Source organism: Molossus molossus, unplaced genomic scaffold, assembly GCF_014108415.1.
Source record: "Molossus molossus isolate mMolMol1 unplaced genomic scaffold, mMolMol1.p scaffold_m16_p_11, whole genome shotgun sequence".
NCBI lineage: Eukaryota > Metazoa > Chordata > Mammalia > Chiroptera > Molossidae > Molossus > Molossus molossus.
In genome coordinates, this window is record NW_023425346.1 from 18,917,661 (window position 1) to 18,924,264 (window position 6,604).

Below are 6,604 nucleotides of genomic sequence, written 5' to 3' on the forward strand. Positions count from 1 at the left end.
GTGGGGGATGCAGTTCAGGGGGTGCATACAGTGAGCGAGCTTTTGTGCCATGATGATGTTTTAATTTTTGGTTTGGCTTCTGGGTCCATGGGTACTCAACTCACTTTTCTTTAAGTTGTGAATACATGTTTCTTTTTAAAAAGCATATATAATATTTTAGAATTTGTCTAAAAGGTGTTAATAGAAAAGAATCAAAAGAGAAAAAGAGCTGAGTTAGTCAAGAGAGGCTGGCTGAAGCGGCCAGGCAGGGTTCAGCATCCACTTGCATTTAGATTCCCAAGAACCGGGAGAGGCACCGACCTGTGCAGCTGAGCGAAATTTGTTTTTCACTTTGGTTTCCCCATTCTAAGCCCTTTTCTATTCCCCTTATAGATGCTTCCCCTTGCTGGTCCTCCCCAGTTCCAAGAGCTCATATTGTAATCACTTTCACCTGCATTCTGTTTTTGTTTTGTTTTTTTAACCCTCGCTGGAGGATATATTTTTACTGATTTTCAGAGAGAGGAAGGGGTGGGGGAAAGAGAGAGAAACATTGACTTGTTGCCTCCCATGCTCACCCCTACCGGGACTGAACCCACAACCTAGGTATGTGCCCTGACTGGGAATTGAACCTGCCACCTTTTTGGTGTTCAGAATGATGCTCCAACCAACTGAGCCGCCCTGCAAGGGCTTACCTGAATTCTTAAAAAGGCTCTTATAAGAAGCTCTCACACACACTAACATAAATTATTAATATGACCCAAATTGATTATTTAATCATTAGTTTATCCATTTAATAAATGTTTATTAAGCACCTAGATGTGTGAGGCACTCTAGCTGGATATATAGCTAAAACAAAGAGTACAATCTTCTGCCCTTATAGGTCTTACTATTATTCATTTACTCCTTTCTCCCTATTGTCAGGATTATATGCATTTATTACAGCAGGGGACAAATTTCCAGGTCTGGTGGGGCTGAGGGTGGGGAGCGGCAAGGAGGAAAAACTCAGTGTCCATTATGTGGTCCCACTAGACCATAAGCTCCTCAAAGGTGACATCTGAGTTTGATTCAACTTTGTATGCAACATGAAATCTAGTATTTTGTTGATTGAGTAAGGGAATTAAGCAAATGGTGACTGTCTAGGTTATTTAGGGTCTCCCAGTTCTCCCTCACCCTCATCCTCATCTCTATACCCCACTTTTTATCTTCAGACATTCTCTCATGGAGGTGGGTGATAATGCTATTCCCAAACATCTCATCTTAGAATCCTTAGCTAGAAGGGTACCCATGGGCCCCCAGACACCACATGTTACCTCTGTTAGATTCTCCTCTGCTGCAGTAATAAGAGGTGTATTCCCAGTCTTTGGATGCTGAAAGTCAAGGTTTCCAAGAATGGAATGCACTTTAGTAATATGGTCACAGATGAGTTCCACATCACCTCCTGAAACTACTTCCAGGAAATCATGAATCAGTTTATTTGTGTTCATCTTGCTCATTCCATATACTTGCCTTTAAGAGAAAATAAACAATTTAATTAAATGAGAGATGGCAAAGCAGTGGGTGATTCAAATGTAACAAAGTCTATTTTTAGGTCCCCTGTTTCCTTCTTTTATGTGTAAAATATTATAACAGTTTTAAAGACAATTTTGAAAAAGGAGAAAACACCATAATCCTACCAATCTTGGTTCTTTGCACACATACAGGTGGGGCAAAAGTAGGATTAAGTTGTCAGTACATGAAACAGAGTTTATTCTTGTATTTTTATTTATTAATTATTGTATAATTTTCCATACAAAAAACTGTAAACCTGCTTTTGCCCCACCTTGTATTTTAAATTGGAAACAATAATCATTTCACTGTCACTTTTCAAGATCTGCTGTGGTACAGGAGAAGAAAGGATGAATCAACATCAGAGCGGAAAGAGCACAAGCTTTAGAGTCTGACAGACCTGGATTCAAATCCCTCCTCCACAGATTATCAGCTGTGTAACCTCGAGCATGGTACTTAACTTCTCTTAACTTTATTTCCTCATCTCAAAAAAGTAAATAATATTCCCCTTTTCAAGTGGTTGGTGAGGATCTGAAGTACCATATGCAAAGTGTTGGCTCATTCTATTAGTGAAATCTTGTAGGATCTTATGTTCTTTGGTGTTGCTATTAAAATCCCTATAATTGTTTTTGCAAATCCAGTCTCCCCCACAATACTGTAAACTCCTCAGTGCTGTCCACCTTTGTATCCTCCATAATTCTAGTACAGTGTAAGTCCCTAAAGAGCATGGTGGCCACCATTCTAGATTTTTCAGGGAAGTCCTCATTTTAAATATCTCATCTTGGTATTTAAAATCACTGAAATATCTCTTAAATTGCATTTGTTGAAGTCACCAAATGACCTCCCCTATGAACCTCTTGCTACTGGAAACAGCACAAAATCCTTCGTTAGACTCTATATTCCCGTTTCAACTTCTGATACCATAGTCACATGTTATCTCATTGAACGGGCAGGCAATTTATTTGCAATGAACTGGCATTTGGTTGAAAGCAAAACAAAAAACAAAACAAAACCAAAAAAAGCCCATTTCATAATATGACCTGCTAGAGAAAAGCTAAGAAAAATAAACAGTAAAATATCTAGCATTAGTCTTTAATGTTCTAAACACACAAATGCCTTCAGAATTCATGGGCTTAGACTACATGAAGCTTTTATTCTCTAATAAGCGAACATGTACTTCACCCAAGAGTTAGTGCTATTTGATAAGTTCATCCATTCATTTAAGCGGATACTATTGTCCTTCAGGAACTTTCATGGACCTGTCACAGTAGAACATAATATAAAATAATACAAAATACAAGAAAGAAAATACATAACTGTCAAAGCAAACAACAGATATTGAACCTTATAGATGCCAGAGACATGGGATGGCCATGTGGGCTGGAAGCACTCCATGGGAAGAAAGGTACCAATAATGTTTGGAGATAGAGTGATGGAGAAAGGGCAGTTTTGACTGGGGGAAGGGCATAAACAAAGGCTGATGCCCAGGGTCAATAAGGAGAGAGTGGACTGGATGGAAATTTACTCTACTTCTGAACAGGTTGGGAAGGCCATGGAAAGTTCTGAGTAGTGCCTTTTAGGAACACTGGTACGTTAGGAAGATTATTATGATAGAGGATAGAAAGGCAGAAACAAAAACTTGAAACTAAAGTTAAGAGGATTTGTGACACGTTGACCACAGATAATGAAAGATGGGTCCAAGAGGATGGGGTTGGGCAGCTGGGGAAGACCTGGTGCCCCAGGAGGCAGACATTTGTTTTCAAGGAATGATAATGGGTGGGGTGAGCAACAGAACCAGCACAGAACTAGGGCATCTTGTATCTTTGGCTTTCAAAGAAACGTGGCCTTAGCTTAGAGCAGTTTCCTAAACTTGTTTGAGCATAAGTATTATGCTTTACCCTTGTTGTAAATAAAGATTCCTAGATTCCTTTCGACTTAGTAGGTCTGAAATAAGACTGGGGACTCTTCCCCCTTAAAAAACTGATAGACTCTTTTAAAATAGACTTTATTTTTTAGAGCGGTTTTAAATTCACAACAAAATTGAGTGGAAAAACAGAGTTCCCATATATTCCCTGACCCCTTCAAACACAGCCTCCCCACTACCAACATTCAGCACCAGAGCTGTACATTTGTTACACTTAATGAATATACATCGACACATCATTATCACCCAAAGTCCACAGTTTACATTAGGGTTCACTCTTGGTGTTGCACATTCTAGGGGTCTGGACAGATGTATATCATGTATCCACCATTATTGTATCACCCGGAGTAGTTGCTGCTCTGAAAACCCCTTGTGCTCCACCGCCCTCCCCCAGCCTCTGGCAGCCACTGTTCTTTTAATTGTTTCCAGAACAGCACCTGCCACCTCCCCATCTCACCCACCACCTCACCCTTCTCGCTTGCATTCAGGTGATTTCTGTCATTACACAACTTCTGGAAACTCTGACCTAGTGATTAGATTCAAATCCACAATCTTTCTTGCAATTCATGTTATTTCTAACTGACATTTATCATCACCACTTGTTCCTTTTGATGTGTTTCCTGGGTTAAATACTAATGTTCCCTCAAATTTCTAATAGAGAATACAATGAAATAGAAAATCAATTCCTCAAGTCTTTTCCTACCTTTGCTCAAAGTGAGGTTACATAATAATAACAATGCTATAATAATAATAGCAATAATGGCCAACATTTATTAAATGTTTACTATGTGCCTTTCACTATTCTAAATGCGTTACACGTATTCCATCTAGTTAATTCTAAACAACACCAGTAGAACAGTAGTATTAGTATCCACATGTTACAGATGAGGAAAATGAGGCGCTGGTGAGGCACAATAGTGAGAAACTAGGAAAATCCCTGGGCAAGTGGAATGGGAAAACTGAGACAAGAAAATTTAAAAAATTAAACAAGGCCAAACAATTTGAACTTTTGACAGCCAGCTGGTGAATCGCAAGACCTTATCTCCCCTGACCAAGAACACCTGAGAGTGGATGGTTTATTCTCCCTAATGAGAGAATGCGTTATCTTAAATCACCCTGGTCGGGGAAAACAGAGAACATAGACCCAATTAATGCCATTTGTGCCAGCCAAACCCAAGGACAGATGGAGTCAAGGGAACAAATAAAAATAAAGTAAAACAATAATGCAGACCAAATAATGCATCAGCATATTAAAAATTGCACTGGAAAGCTGATGACTATTCTGCTGAAACCTCCCCTAAAATTCTTCCCCGCAGAAGAAAGATAAAAAACCCCAAACAAAGGCTATCAGTGCGGCTCACTCTAGAGCATGCCCGGGCCCTTTCCCAGGCATAAACTTTTTTTAAAAAAAGAATATGTTTTTTATTGATTTTAGAGAGAGAAGAAGGGAAAAGGGGAGATAAACACCTATCACACCCCCTGCCTCCTGCACACCCCCTACTGGGGATCAAGGCCAAACCCGGCGAGCGCCCTGGTGAGGAATTGAAACCAGCAACCTCTTGGTGCGCGGGGCGACATTCAACCAACTGAGCCACAGCCGCCAGGGCATGGGCATGAACTGTTTATTTCTTTCTAAACTCTAAGGGTCCTCATGAGACTGGCAAGCAGGGGAACAGCGGGCAATGCCAGCTCGACCTGGGCTCACCCCTGATCCTGTCTCCAAGGCCCCCTTTTTCTCTAACTTCCCAGGGAGCTAACAGCAGCCCCACCTGGGCTCCCTGCATTCCTGTAACATTTCTAAGGAGCCAAAGCAGAGCACTGCCTAGACTCTTTCCTGTTGCTTCTTCTACCCTAAGTCCTTTCTTTCTTCACTATCCTCAGCGTTAATAAAATACTCTCAAACCCGCCTGGACTCATGTTGTGACGTCTTTCCGACACAAAGTCAAGAGCCCACACACTACAGGTCAGCCTAGGCAGACCCACTCCAGGCTGGTCCCTGTCTGGTGACACTGGCATTGGCAAAATGGGATCTCACACTGCAAACAGGTGGGTGCTAGTGCCCCAAAGACTTTAATGCAACTAGTATTTAAAGGAACATTTGTCAAATAGGCCTACTTTCATTGCCCCGCCTGAACCTTCAGTAGAGGAGGTTGGGTTGGCCGTGTCTGGCTTCTCTTCTGTTTTATTTTGTTTTTCTCCCTTCAACTCTAACCCCCTTTCCCACTCCCCTCTGCCTCACAGGAACCCAATGTAACGTACCTGGAGGTATCCTCAGATGTGTGTATGTCTTTCTAAGGCACATGGTGCTATTATGTGTGTGTGCCTGTTTTAAATGTGCAGATATGATATTATACTATAGATTTAGTTGTTTATTCTTTTTTTATTAATTTAACAAACACTGATTTTTTAAATGTATTGTTGATGCCATTACAGATGTCCTCCATGCCCCTCCCCACCCCCCACCTTTCCCTACCTCCACCCTGTCCCTGCACCCCCTCCCTCTGGCCATCACCACACTGTTGTCTGTGTCCGTGAGCTATGCATATATGTTCTTTGGCTAATCTCTTCACCTTCTTTCATCCAGTATCCCACTTCCCCTCTGACATTTGCGAGTCTGTTCCATGTATTCATGCCTCTGATTCTATTTCGGTTGCTTATTTAACTTACCACTGTTTTTAAGCTTTAGCCTCTACTTATGTGTACCTCTGGTTGTCTGCTTCTAATGGCTGTATCATGTCCAGCACCATACTATATTATTATCCCTCCCCTTAGTGATGGACATCTAAGCTGCCTCCAACTTCTCACTCCACAAATAACACTGTGATAAATATCCTGGTTCAGGCCTCATTTCCCATCATGCAAAAGATTCTCTGGGGTGAATGGGCTGAGTGTGTTCACTAAATCCTGCCAAACAGTTCTCCAGAATGGCTGTACCAATTCACACTCTCACCAGTAGTGCCTCACTGTTTTCTTTAAGCTCTTCTAAGGGAAGCAGACATTTGGTGGATTGCTGTCTTTTCATCATTATTATCCTAATCATTAGCATTAAATGCACAGTGTACTTAGAACTTTACTAAGAGCTAAAGGAGAGATGATACACTCAAAATCAGGCCACAAAAAAATTAAAAATTTGTATACATATTTGTCCCAGCAAAT